Below are 20073 nucleotides of genomic sequence, written 5' to 3'. Positions count from 1 at the left end.
TTCAGTCGGGAAGTGAGTCCACTGTTCAAAACAGAAGTGGAATCGGCGAGAGATCGAGACCGGGCAAAAGCGTTAAGAACGCTATTGGAAGCAAATGCAAGTGGAATGAGACAAGAAAAGACACCTCCGCCAATGACTTGAGGAGAGTGGTCGATGAAACCGGTACGATCAACCCTGACTTGCGGAAGGAACTTCTGTATTCGTGGCAGTACGGCTTCATCGAAGACAAACCCCAGGAGGCCGAACTATCAAGGTCACCAAACCTTTTGAGGAAGGATGAAAACAGGAAAAGTGGGAAAGCACTTACAAATCTGTTAAAAGGTAAAAGGCAGTCAGAGACGCCGCTCACAGTGAAAATGGCTGCTGGTGCAGTATATAGAAAGAGCGATATCGCACAAGCAAAAAATGACACCGGCGCGCAGAAAGGAAAGAGTTCAAAGAAAGGAAACGAAAGTATAAGTCCACACGGAGACAAGCCTAAAACCAAATCCAAGAAAAAGGCAAATGACAAACAACCAGCGAATAGTGACTCCGACGCAATCCCTAATTCATCAGAAAATCGACGAATACCGCAACGCTATTCCAAGATAGTGATTTTAACATCTTCAAGGGATACGGAGGTGAACGGGGGCCTCAATCTTTCAGTAAAAAGGGCCATACCGAATAATGCGGGACCTGTAGTAGAAAACTCGACGAGTTCAGTGCCTAAAGGAGCCAAACAAAATGGCAAGAAGGCAAAAATCTGCAGCAACAGCTCACGAGGCAGAACATTGTAACGCAAAAGACAAAGAATCACTGTCATCTACTGCAGAGGCATTCAGTCCTAGCACGTCTACACCAAAGAAAACAAATGAAGAAAGCAAAGTCATCACAAGAAACACACCAGCAGACAAAATATTAGAAACCTTTCAGAGCCGAGACTTAAATACAAACAAATGGAACAAACTAGCGGACCAAGTATTAGCAAGATGGGTTCAGAGAGCAGCTGAGGACATTCTGAAGTCTACAGATAGGGAAAGTGAATTCAGCAAAAACGCTCCCCCAGGATTTTTGGATGAGTCCGGCGACAGCGACGCTACAGTGAGGCGAAGTGAACGAACCACCAAGAACAAAGGACCAAGCAGATATGGGCTTCGCTATAAGCATTCAGTAAAGTTGGTCAGCTCTAATCAGGACTTAATAGATCTCAACAGGGCAGCTCTCCTGGCTTATCGAAAAAAACTGGCAAATTTTAGAACGGACTTAAACACACCGGAGGATACAAAATTGGGCCTACTTGAGAATTACTTGTTCAGACGAAAATTTGGCAGTGAAGCATTAGACATTTCGAGATGTTGGAATGCATCGTGGCGTGTTTACCTGAGTTTTGAAGCCGACATTCCTGACAAAGAAGAGAAATGATAAGGAGAGACAGCCTCAAACAAATTGTTTTGCTAAAGTAATTAAAACTGAGTGTAAAACTCATAGTTATTTATTAAGTTTCTTAAGTACAGTATATAAAACTTTCTTAACCCAGGGGAGTGTGGTACGGCACTTACTGCAAGTGCAGTAGCCATTGTGATATTGCTGCACACTGACCTTGGGACTCATATTGTTATTTCTAAATATGCTGCTATATTGTTATTAACTTAGTATCAAGGTCATTTGGTGTGGACCACCGAGTTGCCTCATTTTTAGTGTGAAGCTCTACGTACACAAAATCGGTCATTATGAGCTGGTTCGCGGAACCGAGAAAAGCAGAAAAAAAGGCTTTGCTTTCAAAGATTAAATTAACGCATTGAACTAAACATTTGTTTTCAATTGAGTCACATCATTTCATTCCTCATCACACCCGGGTCGAGGTGCTCACTTTAAGCTTCGACTTATAAAATTCAAGCACATGTCAAATCTTGGCCATTAACAGGCCAAAATGTGCAATAGATAGGCGCCAAATTTGGGGTCTGTATGTTCCTGGGTTCCATGGTGTAAAAATATGTTCCGAAATGTAAGTGGATTCCTCGTACAGATACCTGTAACGTAATTTGTAAAGTGCCTGTAACATACCTTGATTACGATCGAAACATACTTCGAGCACGGTCGATAACGGTCAAAACATACCTCGAGCACGGTGGAGCACGGTCAAAACATACCTCGAGCACAGTCAAAACATACCTCGAGCCTTGTCAAAGCATGCCTCGAGCAGACCGAGAAATGAAACTTTCAATGAACTGCATCAGTTCTATGGTGTGTTTTCGTCAAAAAGAACTATTCCTTACAAAAATAATCTGCAGTAAAAAAATATACAAAAAAAAACAAACAAAAACGACAATCAGAAAACATCATTAAACCCAAGAAAACTCGTAACATTTATGGTTCAGCTTACGAATTCTATCTATCTAACTGTTATCTGAAAATTTTTAAGATGAGATCAACATAAAATCAGACACCTTCAACAAGCGACTTCATCTTGAAAGTTTTTTAACCCAAAACTAAACATCTGCAGACTAAATTTCAGTAATTTGATCAACAATTCTATCAAAGAATAAGGCTCTTGAACGCTATGCTTAAAAAGTTACTGCTTTTGAGTGAGGTGCACAAGATTGTGTTTTTTATTAAGGAAAGGGTATTTCAACCAATTTTTTTGCCTTCATCGAAAAATGGACCAATAACTGAAGCCAAAATGCTTGATGCTCGCAAAAATCATGTGGATAAAAAAAATCAGGTGACAGTAATTGAGCGTGCTTGGCCAAAATTGTCGAATGTGCGAGCAAAGTCGGCCAAAACTGACGAACGCTTGTCAAAGTCGACCAAAAGCGTCCAAGTTTGACCAAATTTGGCCAATATTGACCAAAGTTGATGAAAAATGACAGCGGATATCGTTAAATCCACAAAAAAGAGGAGCGATACCGTTAGAAAACCTCGATTGGGCGCGCAGAATTTGACCCAGAGGTCCAGAGGGTTGAACAATGTAAGTCTTGGGTCGAGCACAGTCGGGCACAATTTTCAGCACGGTCGAAACTGGGTTCAAGCGCGGTCGAGCACGGTCGTTTCAAATCTTTCTTGAATCCAGCACGGTCTAGCATTTGTTTTGATCGAGCATGGTCGAAACATAACGAATTTTGGTGAGACGTACGAAACATGAAGTGCGCACCTCGAAATTTTAGTTAAAATTTTAAGATTTTCTCTAAAAACGTTCTCCAAAAAAGAAAAGTACAGGTTCTTATTAAAATTAAAAACATGTAGATATTGAAAACAGATTTTCAATTTTTGCTGCGTCTAATATCTTCCTTACGAAACTGATTTGGACAAATTTCAGTAGAAAATAATTAGATAATATAATAGAAAACTTCATTAGTTAACCGAACGTTTTTTGTCTCGGCGTTGTGCTCACTTCAAATGATAAAAAACTAAAAATATTTAGCTAATGAGATAAAGTCACAAATGATAGGCAATTCTTGTCTGTTTTTGCTGGATATTTTCCCAATTTGTATTTTATAACCTAAATTGAAGCAAAATGATTTCAAAACTTCTATAAAAGTAATTTGAACATCTACATTGTTTTGTCAAATTTTTTTTTACTTGAGTCTTACTTTGTTTCTGCTTGAATTTTTTTCGGATTAATTCCACTTTGAACAAAAGTTTACTATTAAAACTGTATTTTTTCAACGAATCTTTTAAAAATTCAAAGCACAGTTTGCATCAAATTGCTGTATTTGTGAACCAGATAACTGTATCTTCCTGTATTAGTCTTCAACTTGAATTTTAAGTGGATTTTTATGCAGACTAATGTATAATTTTATCTGGAATTGTTCAAGTTCTAACATTTTTATCCTAATTTTTTTAATTTTTAGTCGATGTTTTTTATTAGTCCTTAGTTTTTCTCAAAATTTTTGACGAAACTTATCCAATTATTAGCTCTTTGTTTTACCTTTGCTGCAAAATTAACACAAGAGAATCCCCGTAAGCTCGCCACCAATACAGTGATTACTGTAGATTAAAGATATTTGTATCCATTCGATTTCAATTGGTGGTTTTACGATAATTTGATTCCGATGGTGGCTCGAGCGAGTTTGTTTTCATCACCAATCGGAACTTTTGAACAAAAACAGAAGAAAACGATTATGAAATACGTTGAAAATATTTAGTCGATGTTTTTTATTTGTCCTTAGTTTTTCTCAAAACTGTTTGACGAAAACTTATCCACTTATTAGCTCTTTGTTTTATCTTTGCTGCAAAATTAACACAAGAGAATCCCCGTAAGCTCGCCACCAATGCAGTGAGTACTGTAGATTAAAGATTTTTGTATCCATTCGATTTCAATTGGTGGTTTTACAATAATTTGATTCCGATGGTGGCTCGAGCGAGTTTGTTTTCATCACCAATCGGAACTTTTGAACAAAAACAGAAGAAAACGATTATGAAATACGTTGAAAATATTTCACAGTAATTGCTAAAACAATTCAACTCTGCGAAAATTGTAAAAATTTCTAGATTTTCTTTTCAGTTATCTTGATTTTTCTTAGATCTATCTAAATTTTTTTAGTTTTCTAGATTTTTTTGCTTCAGTTTCTCAGTAATTGTTTTTGTAATAATTTCTTCAATGATAATTGTGTTTTTAATAACTTTTTCAAATAACTGTCTCCTGGATTGCGTTTGGAGCCTGCTGAGCGTGCTTTCCATTACCTTGAATAACATTATTTTCACAAGAAGGATGCTTCTTTTTGATATGAATATTCATTTCCTCGCTGCTATGAAACAGAAAATAATACTTATTTCAAGAAGTAAAATTTTATTTAAGTTTCTTATAAAATATTTTGTTCGATGCAAAATATTTTGTGGTTTTTCAAAAAATTTTGCAAAAACTCAACTTCTTTTTTTAATGAAAAACCAAAAACGCATAAATTTATTTTGAAAAATTTGTTGACTTATACCTTAGAAAATTACTCATTGACGATAGCAATTCTTTAATTACTACATTGTTTTTCTAATTACTTTGATCGAAAAACATGCAAATTTCGTTTTTCTGAACGATCAAATTTTGAACAAAGAAATTCATAAAACTTATTCATTAACATTGCAAGAAAAACGGTATTGTGTTTTTTTGACTAGATGTATAGAAAGTCACATCTTTCTTTCAACAAGATGCAAAAAGTTACTTATTTCTACAACATGCGAAGTGTATCAATTTTTGAACGAAATGGTAAAATTGTTTCATTTTTTCTTAAATAGCCAGAAGTGTTTCATTTTTTTTGACACGATGCAAAACGTGCTTCGTTTTTTTATTAAGATGCTAAAAATGTTTAGTTATTTTCATCAGATTGTGAAAACTGGTTCAATTATTTTGATGAGATAAAAAGTCAATCCAGTAGTTGTACGTGTGTACAAAATTTCATTATTTTTCCAACTTGTGTGCAGAAACTGATCAATTTCCTTAAGATGTATGCAAACATTGTATAAGTTATTTAATTTTTGTTCATATTTTAATTGTTTTTCAATCAATAGGAAACTTTTTCCATGAACTCCTTCTCTATTCTGATAATTGAAATGAAATTGAATAAAAATAAATAATTATAGAGGACAAAATGAATACCAAACAACAACAAATTACAAAAAAAACCAAAGAGCTTTTGAGCAGCTGAAGATCTCAATCGAAGATCTGGAAGTTCTAAATAGAACGCTGGTCGAGGTTCCATATTTGGTGGATGTTGTGATGGGGTATTTTGAGGCAACAATGTTTGTGAAAAGCCCTCATCTTCATCGATTGTGATTGGGTTACGGCTGATCCCATCTCCTCCCAAGAAAAAATAAGTCATCGACTGGTTAAGCCACATATCTAGAGTCAGGAATCTCGAATTAGTTCTTTCAACATGCTCAGACACTGTTTCCATCATTTGCATTAATTATGTTGGTTCTCTGTGATGGGTACTTGCATCATATGAGGCTCGTTGAAGTCCCTTTGCATCACTTTCACCAAAGCGATATTTAAATTGGAATGTTCAGTGTGCCAAAAATACTTCAGAGACTGTACTTTGATTTGTACTATATAAAAGGAAAATTCCAGCGAGTACACATAAAGTTGCTGTTGCACTGAGATCATTTTGTGCAAAAAATTTAAATGATGAGAAAAAAATGATTAAAGTAAAGAATTATGACAGATTTAGAGGTGGCAGAGGAGGTAGAAGACGATAGTTAAACCAAAACTGAACTGATTTTCACTTAAAAGATGTAATTGAAACTTTTGTATATAATCAATGAGAAACTGCTAATTGAGAGATATTTAAACTCTTTGATTTTGATGTAGATTTAAGGAAAAGATCGAATTTAAAGATTTTTTTGAAGCAAACCTCTGGAAATTTTATTTCAAAACAGATCATGCGGGTTTGCCGAACTTTGAAAATCTCTATCAATTTGGAGGAAAAAAACCGATGTTGCAGTTTATTTTTGAACTTTTACATCCAAAAATTTATGTAAAATGTAAAATCAACATTTATTTCATCGATAAGAAAATCAATTGCTTTTTTAATAACTTCTTGTACAGCATCTCGAGGAAACTAATATGTTTTTATAGTAGGCTATTTCCAAATAAAGATAGGAAAAAAAAACAATTTTCGAAAATGCTCAATTCTGATTGCCTGATTTCGAATAAGGTTGGTCAGTTTTCTTTAAGCGGGCGCAAATATGATTAAAATCAATTTAATTTTTCATACACTAAAACCAAATGTTCTATAAGTACAAAGTAAGCATAAATCTCCGAATAAAATTTCTTGAACAATTCTAGTCTCTCACTTTGATGGTTAATAAGTACTAATTTCTTGAATTTGATGCCATCTATATCTTTAACTTTCTAGAGGTGAAAAGTGAAAAGTGGAAACTTGTGTATTTGTCAAAATCAGCTCGACGCCGGAAAAATTGCAGGCAGAAAGTTTTTCTCGGCCTGATTTTACGTATTTTTTTTACAAAAGGCAAGAAACTATCTCACGTTGCAAGTTTCATTTAATCAACATTTAGCTTTTTTGTGAGAAGGACTTTCGTGTTAATACTGTCACCAAAAACATCGGAGAAAAGAGCGTGGAGCGAAAAAGCGGAAACTTGGCGATACCCTAGCGGACTTGCACAAACTAATTGAGGAGGAAAAGGAAGATGGAGACAAACTGAAAGAGGAGTTCAGTGCTCCTCAATAACTTTCATTGAATACAGAAAAAGAAAACAGGATACATAAGGTTTTGAACCTTTGAATGTCCAAGTTAGGTTTTAAGGTACTCATTGAAAAACTCGATGAAAGATTCAACATGCTGGATTCTGCTGCAAACATCGATATTCTACTTAGATTTCTTCAATAAGGTCAAATGGGAGAACATCATTAATAGTAAGCCCACAAAGTTAATGCTCTGTTTAAAAAATCTTATTAAGTGTTTACAAAAGCTGGTTTGATAACAATCCAGGTGTTCCATATTTTTTCAGTTTCCTAAGGTTTTTGCCAGACGTTTGGCAGTTAGAGAAGTATTGTTCGATTCCGATCATTTCATTCTTGGCCTAGTCTGATTAGATCCATGAATTTGCATTCAACACCCAAGTTGGCAAAAAAATTTTGAACTTCAATTCAATTAAGTTCCTGGCAATTTCTTGCACCCTTGTCCTCGTATTCTTTGACTCCTAACATCCTTATTCCTAGCAGTGCATTGTTAGACCCGTTGGTTTTCAATGCTGATTTTGTCTTTGCTTCGTTTTGATCTGATCTTTTTTCCGCATGCTATATTGGTTTATGTAGCTTGTTTTTAGTTTCCAGTACAGTTTTCTTCAATTCATTTTCCGTTTTTTTTCCAGTTTTTTCTTCCTTGATCTGGATAGGTGCTGTTGCGACCGATATAGCAATCTCACGCCATTGTGGAGCGACAAGGCTATTACACCAAGGAAGTACACGCAAGTCTAAGTCCGTCAAGCAGGTCACTGTAATGCTATTAAATCGGTGCTTTTTTCTATTAGATGCTTTCTTCATCCGCATGTTACGCAATCGAATAATTGTTCGCGTGATCGTATGGAATGGTTGCAGGTGTTGCATTTATCTGTGTTTTCGACCATTTTGAGGGTGGTTACGACGGGTAACATCTAAAAGTACTTTTTATGAAACGAGAAAAGTGGAGTGTTGCTAGTTCATCCGGTAGCAACTGAAGATACCTTTGGGAAAAAAATAAGAACAGTTTTTTTAGAATTGACAGACCGACGACACTTGAGGGTACCTTTGGACAATCCATTCTAAGGATCAACTGTTCTACTGTAGCTGATTGTTCCACAGGTGGGGGCACCGAAATTTTTTTGTCTTGCACTTGATCACTCGCTGATTGCCCGTGTCATTCAATTCATTCTTGTTTTCCTTACAGAGGATCTTTTCTTTTATGACGCTTTTCACGTTTTTCTGTCGGTTACCGTTCAAAATAGTCTTGTTTGCTTTGAATTAAGGTCTACCAAGGTAAAGCTGCCCATGCCTCAATCCCTATGTTCAACTTTTGCCTCCTGAGCGGGAGAGGTTCTTTCGGTTCTTGCTTTGAGAATGTTGCTCGCTACAGTCGCTCGATTCTCGTCTCGTTCAGGAGTGCCGAGGAAAAAAGTAATGATACCGGTTCTTACGCAGACAAAGAGTAGGGCAATCAGTTTTTGGGAAGCTTGTTGTTAGTCTTTGAAAAGGGTTTGAAACCGTCAAAGAGGCCGTTACCTCCAATGAATCGTATGACCCCTTTAAAATGAACTTCAGATTAACCTTGTATATAATCGTATGCGTGGCTAATGCTGGCACCTGAAAGAGCTAAAATTTTCAGGTTACCAGTTCTGAGAAAACTCGACAGTGAGTCTTCTGGAAGTAAGCAATTCGTCGGCGCTTTCCTGAAAATTTTAAATCTTTATCTCAATATTCCGGACAGGCAATTGAATCTTGTCTCGAAAATCCTCTCATTTGAAAAATTTGAAAACATTTTTTACATGAAAACACACTATTTAATAGTTTTACCAATTAAAAATAGTGTTCAAAACTAGTCACAACACAGAGGTCAAAGCTAGAAAACAGTCGGCTTTTTTCTTTTTTTTTGAATTTTTCATGATTTCACATTGATGAAAATTTCTATAATAAAAGGATGACAGCTTTAAATAAAATATATACTCTTTATACCAAAAACAGCTCAAAACTTAGCAATAAAATTCTAACCTCAACTAATTCAACTCAATTATGGAATTTTCGAAAACCAAAAGTGTAATCAACTATCATCGGTATCATCAAATAAAATAGAAAAACCAGATTGAAAATAATTTCATATAGTTGTCCGATAATTTCAAAAGAAAACTATTTGGTCTTCACTCACTCTAGTTACTAGTTCTGATTATTAGAGTACATAAACTCGAACTCGACGGAATTATTGTATTTTCGAAAGCAAATTTTTCAAAAACATCTCCAATTAGCTCTTTACAAATGCTGATTGTAAGTCCTTCTGATTTACAATTTTTAATCGCATAACTTTTGCTTATTTTAACAAAAATTGGAGAAAAAAATTACCAAAGCCATGATTTAACATTTGAGGATTTTGACAAACTTAACAAAAAAGCTTAATAATACAAATTTTATGCAGATCTGTACGAGCAGAAGGAAGACTGCTGAGAAAATATCAGCATCATCAATCAATCAAGGGGAAGTTCAGTGGAACTTCAGGACAGATCTAGGAGTTAAGTATCCAAAAGGACAGTACCAGGGCCACAACTGAACGTGAGGTTGAGCCCTTCAAATTTCACGAAGATACTAAAAACTTAATTATGTGTTCTAGTATCCCATCTAGAATCAAAACAGAAAATATGACCAACCACCCGATACTCCATTCATTCAGGGGCAGTAGGACAGATGAAAAACTGAATTTAACTAATTATACAAGCTCAGAACTAAAATACGCAATTAAAAAGGACTCTAGTCTAAAGAGGAAAATTGAAACCCTATATTAACGAAAAAAAATGAGGAAATGATTGAACTGTTTGTGCAAAAATTCGAACTGAAATAGTGGCATAATGCAAACTCGCACCAGTTTTGGATAAGGTAGAAGCAAAAAAACGTGGACTTGAATAATGATTATAATAACTGTACATACGGCACTAAGTCAGGTAATCAGGTGCAGAAAATAAATACAAGGATAAAAAGCAACAAAAACTGGAGCTCTCTCTATTGAGACAAATTTCACTTATATGACAAGCATAGTGTCCTTTTTTCATCAACTGCCTCAAATCACTCATGTGCCAATACATAACCTAACCCAATCAAAAACCAAAAAAAAAATTCATTAATCAGAAGCAAAAAAATTCTGTGAATCTGATCCATCCTTATCAACAGCCACTCAGTACTTTCAAAACACTTGCTATGCCTCCAAATCACTCATAAAAGTGTATGCAAGATTACTATCGCTGAAACTTGTTAAAACGAATTCGGAATAAGTCTTTTGATTTAGAGTTTTCAACGATCTCATTGAAAAAAAATAACCTCTTAACAAGATTCTTTGAGCTGATGTTTTCCGGTTGCAACGAAACTAACGTTTTTCGAGAACTGAACAAAAATGACAAAGTAAAATTTTTCCATGGTTCATTGTTTTTTTTCATTAAGTCAAATTGAATGGCTCTCAAACGCACTTTATCTTCATCAATCTTTGTTATAATTTTGACAACACTTTTTTTGTCAAAATTACAATTGGGCTACGGCGACCTTAACCCAACTCCAGGTCCAATTGTAAAAATTAACGACCTATCGGAGAAATTAAACGACTACATCAAAGACAACATAAAAATTCTACGACCAAACTGCAAGAGTTTAAGCAAAAAAAAGGTCCAGTCAATACAAGCGCTTTAAAAACATTTCAAGGTATCTCCGAGACATGGTTCAATGAATCCAATGATAATAAATTTTGAACACTAGATACTGATCAATTTTTGCCTTTCGATGTGATAGCTCAGCAAAAAACAAAAGTCGGGGGCGTCAGGGTAATCATTCCAAAAGTTTTACACCCTAAACAACCCTCCGATTTAAACTAACTTCATCAAAATATGAGAACTGAGTTTAAACTATAAAAGAGAGTTTGAAACATCAAATAGCAAAACTGAAAAATCATTATTTTTGAATTGTTTCTATAATCCAAATAAATACAGGAAAACAGAGTTTGTCGAAGATCTTGCTCTACCATTCTTCAACCTTAGAATATTCAAAACTCTTTTAACAGGCGACAACAACCTTTACTATTTAAATACTTAGGAAAACAATCTATGTGTACAATTTTAACTCCCTATAACTTAAAATTTGTCAATAAATTAACGCCAACGCATTTGAAAACACTCATTGATTATATTAGCAAAAGTTTAAACTCATCCGAATTGAAGAATCAAAATCAAAATTTGTTACTCAAATTTTAACTAACAATTTAGCACTAATTTTGATGTCTGAATGAAAGTTAATTGACAAAACTGTGCTGTTTAAGCGCACAATCTACGAAAGATCAAAATATTCTGAAGTTTCGGAAAGAATTTCAAAACTGCCGTGAAAAGCAGTGTTTGGAAGTTTTTACGCAGGCAAAATAACCCCGAAAATTTAACAACCAACAATTAAAATCAAAATTTGTAAACTACTAAAAAAAATGAGCATCAGTGAAAACAGTCTACATTCGGAATGACAAACCAAAAATCAACATCATAGAAAATAGTTTCACGTCAAACTTATTTAATTCTAAAACAACTGAGCGACAGAAGTTGAGCATAAAAAAATGACACAAAAAACATCTGCGAACGAAATACGCTTAAAATTCTTTTGTTGAAGCAATAAAAAACAGTTTTGAAATAGCAAAAAATTGAAAACAAGTTTAATAGGCTCGGACATTCTTTTGAGGAAAAAGATAATAATAACGCTGTTAATGCAACCACCAAAAACACAAGAACCAAAAAGAATGCAAACAACACTTTTGTTTCCGGTTTGTGAGTGAAATTGAAAGAAGGAGAAATAACAAAATAAATGCAAAAAAACCACCCAGACCTTCTGATCTTCCAGCTTGGGCTCTTAAAGATGGATGCAATAAAAAAAATATCAACTCACTTTTCTTATAAATGAACTTGTAAAGTACAGTTTATTTCCAACAAGATTCAGAAAAGCTTTTGCTAGCCCAATATAAAGAAAGCAGTTTAATCTCTGACGTTTTTGAGAAGTAACATTACATAGAAATCAAAAAAAAAACAAATTACCTAATTTACTAATCGGCAACACCGAATTTGGTTTTAGAATCTCATATTCAACATTTGTCGCAATCCTCTTTTGAACTGAACTCTTGCACTCAAATCAATGGATGAAAACAAAAATAATGTCGTACCCGTATCAGATTTATCAGAAGCTTTCGATTCTATCAACCACGAACATTTAAAGATTAAATTGAAAGATTTGGATTTCTCTGAGTCAGCAATTGAAATGACTTATAGCTTTATAAACAATAGACAGCAAAAAGTGTAGTAAATAACACTGACTTCAATTGGATGTCACTGCACTAGGTTTACCCAGAACAAACTTTTTTGAGATCCCTATTTTTCAACTATACATGAATGACTTGACCAAACAATTAGCCGAACTTTGCAAAGTGGTACACTATGCAGATGATAAATTACTATTTTGTGATGATAATGACATCAAAAATGCTCTGGAGCTACTGCAAAAATTTGTCAGAAATTGTCTCTGTACTTCACAAAACATTTTTGAAAACTCAACACAAACAAAACTGATTTGATAGCTTTTAGCAAAACCATCAAGGCAGAAACAACAAACCAAAGTTCGGTATATTGTTGGACGATCACAAAATTGAAAAAAAAGGCACAAGTAAAACATTTGCAGGTAAATTTCTACTCTTGCAGGGACAAATTAAAATGTTTTAATCAAAATTACTTGTGGGATGAATCAATAAAAAACAACTGACAATCAAAAACCGATTATTTTTAACAGACGTTTTAGTCATAAGGCTACTGCACTACTCAGCAATGTTTTAGGGAATTTAACAATTCATCTAATAATATCGATTGAAAACCAATTGAGCTGGGCAAAAAAAAACGGTTGTGTCAGAAGACAATTTCGTTCTTCATCCGATCCTAAGCTAGAATAAAAGGTACTGCCGTTCACCTTGATTCTCGATGAGGAAATTATGTGTCATCTATGGAAAAATAAATCTAAACTACTCCCGGCATACACAAAAACCAAGTAAGAGAACAACACAATTGATGAGAACAAAACTACAATTTCAAGGAATTTCAGCATTCATTATATCGAAAAAAGTTTTTTTCAGGATATTAGTTCTAATCTGGAACCAAATCAAAAATGCAAAATCAAGCATAAGCAACAGGAGCTTAACTTATGACACTTTGACATTTAAGTTTAAGGAAGTTTAGGTTTTCTACCTATTTATAGCAAAGATATTTCTATGGCAACCTTTGGAAAAACACCATGGAAACAATTTAAACTTTGATGATGAAATTGTGACCATTACTACACTATAATGTAAACAAATAAAAATCTCAGAAAAATTAATTGACGAACGCTTTATAATTTTACTAATTACTTTGCAAATATAGATTTCATTTTAAAAAAAATTAATTTAAATCTTGTCCATTTCTTTCGTCTCTAATGGCATCTTTTTCCCTTCTGCTTTTCCGAGTCTACGTTCGCCCCTAGAATGATACCCAGTTGTAAATTTGAGTTGGAAAACCTACTAAGGATCACAAAACGCAATAGCCACTAGGGAACCAGAGAATCATGCAGTGGAAGCATCATCGGAATAAAAGGGACCGCCGATCGGTATGACGGACTTGATGCAAAAGATAGAACAGATAGATATTAAAATCAGATATGGCGAAGAAGATCAAGAGGAGTTGAAAATGGAAATCAGGCATAACAGAAATGAAAGCTTTGATGAAAATTCCATAATGGCAGGATCAACTGAGGAGAGGTTCCAGCAAATAGCTGAGAAAATTGAACAAACTGACAAGGAACGGGCTAAGCTAATTAGAAAGGACATGAAGGAAGTGAGAAATCTCTATGAAAGCGTAAATATCAAACTCTGGAGCCTATAAACCAGAATCGATACGATGAACAGAGACCAAGCAGAGAGTTCTTCTACCATATAACCCAAAGTAGATGCACTACTCGGAATTGTGCTAGGAAAACAGGAAAAAAACACTTGAAAGTCTAGTACGAGTAGATTTTTTTACAATCGACCCAAAAGAAACGGGAATTCACTCCCTTGAATCCAATCCTGAACAACATAGGACCCGAGGTAGTGAATCCAGCAACAAAGGGACATGCTTCTCAAGCTACAACAGTCCCTAAGGACACCACTTTTCACACGAGTATGGCACCGAATGCCACGACATGGGCAAACACATGGGAAACGATGAATAAGACACCTGAACCAAATGCCAGAAGATCCTCAGAACCAAGTGAAAGAGGAGGCAATAAGTTCAGTGAAACCTTCAAGAAACCAAAAAAAAATCAAGGACGACACGGAAGGCTGTGTTGATGCATTGGTAGAAGTAATGGAACTGCATAAAGAGCAAGGCATTTTGAAAGAAGAACGACAGGCCTGCACAGCTATTTTTAGCAAAGCAATCTAGAGGGCACGGCGCAAAAATGCGCAGTGGCCCAGAAAGAAGAAGAACGCGATACAACATACGAGTTCATTTTGGCCCGTGGAATGGAAAGACACCTAGCCATGATGATATTCGAGAAAAAGCGGCGAAGGGAGGATGAATCAATCAAGCATCAGACAAAATTCTACGAGAGACGAGTTCAGAGGGAGGCTGACCGACCTGAGATAAAGATGGATTTTATTCATGGATAAAGAGACTTATTTTAGTCTGCCTATGACAAGATAGTTCGATAAACCAAGGAAATCAATGGAAGAACATCAATAAATACATGCTGATGACCAGAAGGCACGGATTCTCAACAGAAAATTAGGGGCGCTCATCAGTGGAGCTAGTACTCAGGTCAAGACTTGTTGAGTAGACGTTGAAGGCCGCAAAAGGATACGACCTAGAGAAAGTCGAGAATGGAACGACAGTGGTGGAGCAAGACTTGATGAGATTGCTGCAGAAAATGGCAAACAACAACTCCAAAGACATATGTGGAGAGAACAAGGAGCCTGGAGTCACAATAATGAGGAAAATGAAGGTGGATCCGGAATGAAGTAGCGAGCCACGGGACCAGGAATTTGAAAACCAAAATGTGTTGCGAACCTTAATCGAGAGCTTTCGAGAAGATATCCTAAAGCAGATAACATTGAGAATGAAGAGAGTATTTTTCAATGAAGACGCTGAGATTTTGGAACAGGTCAAGAGTCCTAGTGTGCATGCGAAGAGGGGCTAAGCAGAAATTTGTCCGGGGAGTCAAGTGAAACTGATGGAGAATTGACAGAAAAAGATAATGATACAGACAGCTTACGCACGATACTGGCCGAGACGAAGTTGAGGAATCAGGACAAAGAGATGCACACTGATCCTTCTTCTAGAACATACAACATGTTGTCTGATGGCGAGAGCTGAACAGAAGAGCTGGTGATGATAGCGGTTTCCAGGAAATCTTGCAGACATTCATTGTGCAACCCTAATAAAATACGAGTCTAGAGCCTGAGAGCAACGTTAGAGTCTCGAGCAGGATAGTGATTGTGAAGCTACTAGATGACATCCCCAACCCAGGGGAAATGACAGGACAAATGATGGCGATATATGGACACGTGAAGAAAAGATATTGGCTGTCAGACCTCGTTAATGCACAGAAAACGACAAAATGACTAGCAATCTCTCCAAATGGTAAGGAACAGAAGTAAGACAAAAAAGCGGACCTAGAGGAGGATAGATACAAGATCCTGCATCGGCTTTACAGAGAATGAACGGAATTACTCTATCACATGGCGGACAAGTCGCCTGTAAGAGGAGTGATTAAGAAAAAATCCTGCTCAAGCACGACATCATCATACTGCCTCAGTTTTATCAGACCGTGGTGTTATTTAGATCGCATGATCATGTAGGGCCTCAAAGTTTTTATAAGGTGCAACAAAAAATACTTGATTGGTTTGATTGGTCGTTCTTGCGAGAGATGGATCAATACATGCTTGTCATGCCTGCAGGTGAAAGATCCCAGAAAGATGAAGTTCACGCTGAAAATGATAAAACAAATCGAAATTTAACAAGGTTGTACAGATAGACCAACAGAAGATCTGCATGACTGATAAGGAACAAAATCAAATCCTAGTATCAGCAGACGAAAAATATGGTCCTTTGATTAAGCATTGCATCGCAAGATACGGTTTGCTTATGACTTTCCAGTCGGGCAACTGGTAAACATTCGTGAAATTCTGACGAAGGAGCTGATGAAGAGATCGCATATTTCTCAAGCCCACTCGACGGCCTACCATCCGCAAACGACTGGATTGGTAGAAAGGCAGAACCGGACTTTTGTAAACATGTTGAGGGTATACTGCTCAGGGCAAAAGTCTTCACCCCTGGATTACGCGAGAGAGGCCATCAACAAGAGTTGAATGATTTAGGCAGATGCAATACAGCTCAATAACAGATGCGATAGCACAAAAAGTACGATGAGAGGATACTTCAAGCGAAGCCATACACGGTAGGCTATTGTAACTGAGAGTTTCAAAATGTCATTCGAAAGGGGACCAAAAAATTACAAAAGAAAAAAAAATTACAAAAGAAATGGAGAGCACACTTCAGGATTACTGAAGTTCACCAGCAGGGCAGTTTCTATCGCTTGAGTACGAGACGAGCGGGGCATAATGAAAACCTGAAACCACACGTCCCGTCACCAGTGGATTAGTGTGTCAAAACATGGAAGTCCTGGAACTTCTAATAGTGGAACCGGCATGCGAAGAGAACGAAAAAGGAGCCAGGGGGAAAATGATGGCAATGAAGTCTCAACCATGGACGAGAACGAAAAAATCGAAGTGTCCTCGGATGAGGGTTCTTTTGCTGAAGAGGATTGAAATGAACCGGAACTGAGCGAGGTACCAAAGTCATTATAACCAGACAAACCTTTGACAATGGAGATCAGAAGAGGAGGACTGGCTTATACTAGGTATGAGCACAAATTTTGATTGATGAAATAAAGGCAGATGATATCGGGGCAAATTTGGTCGGTGTAGGTGAGCTAAGTCCAGACAAAGAGTGGCAAATCATCAGAAAAAACGATGAAATATTCTGGCAGGAAGATAATATAGTGCCAGAGCAAGAGATGAATTTGGAACAATGTGAGAAAGAAAAGAGGGAACAGACGAACTTGAAAATCCTGGATTGGATGCGTCTACCAGCATGTGAGAAAAAAGGATAAAGCAAACAATAAATTGAGTTGTCTGCCGCAAAAACCATTCAGGATCAAATTTCATGTTTGGCTGGGTAAAGAAGAACGAACACTGGAGATATCCTCAAGTAATCTAGTGTCAGCAACAAAAACGGTGACGCCGATAAGTTTTTTTTGTCCAGGGAGCGGGGTAGGACTTACCCTAACCGATAACGTAATGATCATACGGTTTGAGGAAATAAGAGATCAGCAGGCTAGAAATTGAGCGAGAGGAAAAACGAATCGCAATTTCCAGTCATATATCTGTGCTTTTTGGTGACAAGAGTCGGTGAGAAGAATGTGGTGGATTCCGAACACGTGGTACTGGCCTTAACACGACTGACAGACTTTCTAGTTGAGAGAGAAGTAAAGGAGGTCTTAATACCAGCTCACGGTCCAAATATAGGCAGCTTAAACCCCCGGGAACTACATGCCATCTTGCCAGTGATTTTCTCTGAAACAGAGTTTATTGTTCATCTAAACAAGAGTTATTAGCTGAACATTGCCTGAGTCTTGAGTTGTGAGGGGAATTTTGAGCTGAGTCATAAATGATTATGATCGGGTACAAGGGGCGGGAGGGGGTGGTGGTACGTTATTTAGAAGATTTTTTAGACGAGTATTTTAGTTGCCTAAAATAAAAATTAATACAATTCACACGGTGTTATAACATACCATTTGCTTGATTTTCAAATGGAAAAACACTGAAAACTGGCGCACTTTACTTTGATGCTTTGCCCGCTGGAGCAAGCAGTTGACTCATTGAGGAGAGAAGATGTTCTTATCAAAATTGAAAAAAGCCTTTTTGTTATGTAACTGGGAACTAGTCCAGTATTAGGAAGTTGTCATGTCTAAAACGCGATTCTATATCAAGATTGAATTTGATAAATCAACAAGCAAAAGCAGAATTGCGGAACTGTTAGAGCCGAATTGCCAGAAAATTATTGGGTATCAGAAGGTTCGCATATCCACGAGCAACTGGAACGAACGTTCTCGAGTGACTAACTTTTGGTTGGAATTACTTTAGTGATTTTTTCTGGGTTGGTATTACATGAGTGCTAGTTTCTGGGCTTGCATTTCTTGAGCATTCTATTTTTATCAATTATGGCCGATTGTTTCTGTAAATCAAAGACAGCGCCACTGCACTTGATAAATTGTACCGGCGGCTGAGGGATCTGGTCTATTCTTAAGTGGACAAGCGGATGTCGTTGATGTTGAACAAAATCTTGCAACTAGAGTCTGAAGAAGAGGTCAAAGAACTTTAATTTATATGATGCTTGCCTGGGGTTTCACTGGAAGACCTCACCTTGTGTGACAAGTTGAAACTGGGTGACAAGGGTCTTCATGTTTACATAATGATGACGCAGTACGTAGCTCGAGAAGATTCTTGCTTGAACCTACTAAAAGGAAAGATGCTACGTGTTTCTTGAGAGGGATCAATTCAGTGATACCTAAAATTTTAGTTCTAGCCTGCTATCAGAGGGCGACTAAGATTCGGGCGTTGCAAAGTCGATTCTCGAGTGTCATCTCAAATGTATACCAGAATGCTGGGATTGAGAAAGATGACGATTCTAGACACTCTCTTGAAAAGCACGCGAAGAAGGATGAGATCAGGAGGTTCTCAAACAAGAAGTTCGATAGTGGTCATGATGTGCAATGACAGAAGCTGAACAATACTCCAAACAATCCAAGACGGGAGAGCATCAGTATGTCTCCGGAGTCATGGTGATATCTTACAACCCTTTCTTGAGCAAAAAACCAGGCGTTGCATACATGAACTACGAAGTAGCGGAGTTATTGACGTTCTGGACAGAGAGGGTAATCAAAATTGATGAAATAGAGAGGGAGAATCAGACATTGGGCTTACTTCTTGAATAAGAAACTGAGAATATCTGAGTGCCGCGTTCAGAGAAGAGTGTGGAATTGAGGCTAGGTGACGAAAAAAAATTTTGATCACGAATGGGATTGATCTGGAAGCTGTTGAGTTCCTCTTAGTGCCCAAATCCTCAAGCAAACCTGAATGAAGAGACCACAGAGTGGATCAGACTATTAACTGGGAAGGATGAGGATTTGGGGAACCTGAATGTGATACACAAGTTGATCTTACCTCATCAAGAAATTTCTAAAGTCACACCGGAACAATATAGAGACGATTTGCTAAAGAAAATGAAGTCAGGCATTCGTCTTGATTTGGCTACAGGAGGAGAAGGAAACTCATGTGAAGGACGATCATGCGTGAGGATGTAGTGCTTCTAAAGGAGGAACTTGATGTGATTTGGCGATGTCGCACAGAAAGATAAGAGCGATGTGCAACTTCTAGCTGACTGCTACGCAAGCACAAGCTTGAAATTGGCGACGGCACTTGTCTTCATCTCGAGAATCAAGAGCCACAAGAGAAGTTGTAGTCCGAGCATCGTTTAGTCAACGCCCTGAGCGTGGAGTCCTGGCCAGGAGTGTTGCAAATGATCCAGAAGCACCTCAAGGGAAGGAAAGTGGATCTGGAGGCGGAGATGGGATTCCTCGTGAGCGAAGCGTATAGCCTGCCAATGAAAGTGAAATCCTTAATGCGATCAGTTATGACGAGTTGTTGTGGTAGTAAATATCCGTTGAACATGTCATTGGTCAATATACCCAGCCGGAGACCAATAATCGACAAGACCTTTTCGGTTCCCGAATGTGTGCAGCTGGCGAGAATGTCATTCACTCTC

The 20073-nt window shown here is 36.9% G+C and overlaps 2 protein-coding genes across 2 annotated transcripts in view; both read right to left on the bottom strand.

Annotated features, from left to right (window-relative positions):
- LOC134845178 (small ribosomal subunit protein eS4-like) overlaps window positions 1–20073 on the bottom strand; it is a 485903-nt gene that overhangs the window by 246980 nt on the left and 218850 nt on the right. The gene's annotated exons all lie outside the window — the stretch shown is intronic.
- LOC134845180 (cytochrome b-c1 complex subunit 6, mitochondrial-like) overlaps window positions 1–20073 on the bottom strand; it is a 350323-nt gene that overhangs the window by 258808 nt on the left and 71442 nt on the right. The window lies entirely within an intron of this gene.

This window comes from Symsagittifera roscoffensis, chromosome 4, assembly GCF_963678635.1.
Source record: "Symsagittifera roscoffensis chromosome 4, txSymRosc1.1, whole genome shotgun sequence".
NCBI classification, from domain to species: Eukaryota; Metazoa; Xenacoelomorpha; order Acoela; family Convolutidae; genus Symsagittifera; species Symsagittifera roscoffensis.
The sequence above is the reverse complement of the archived record's forward strand: the minus strand, read 5'-3'. Positions and strand labels throughout refer to the sequence as shown.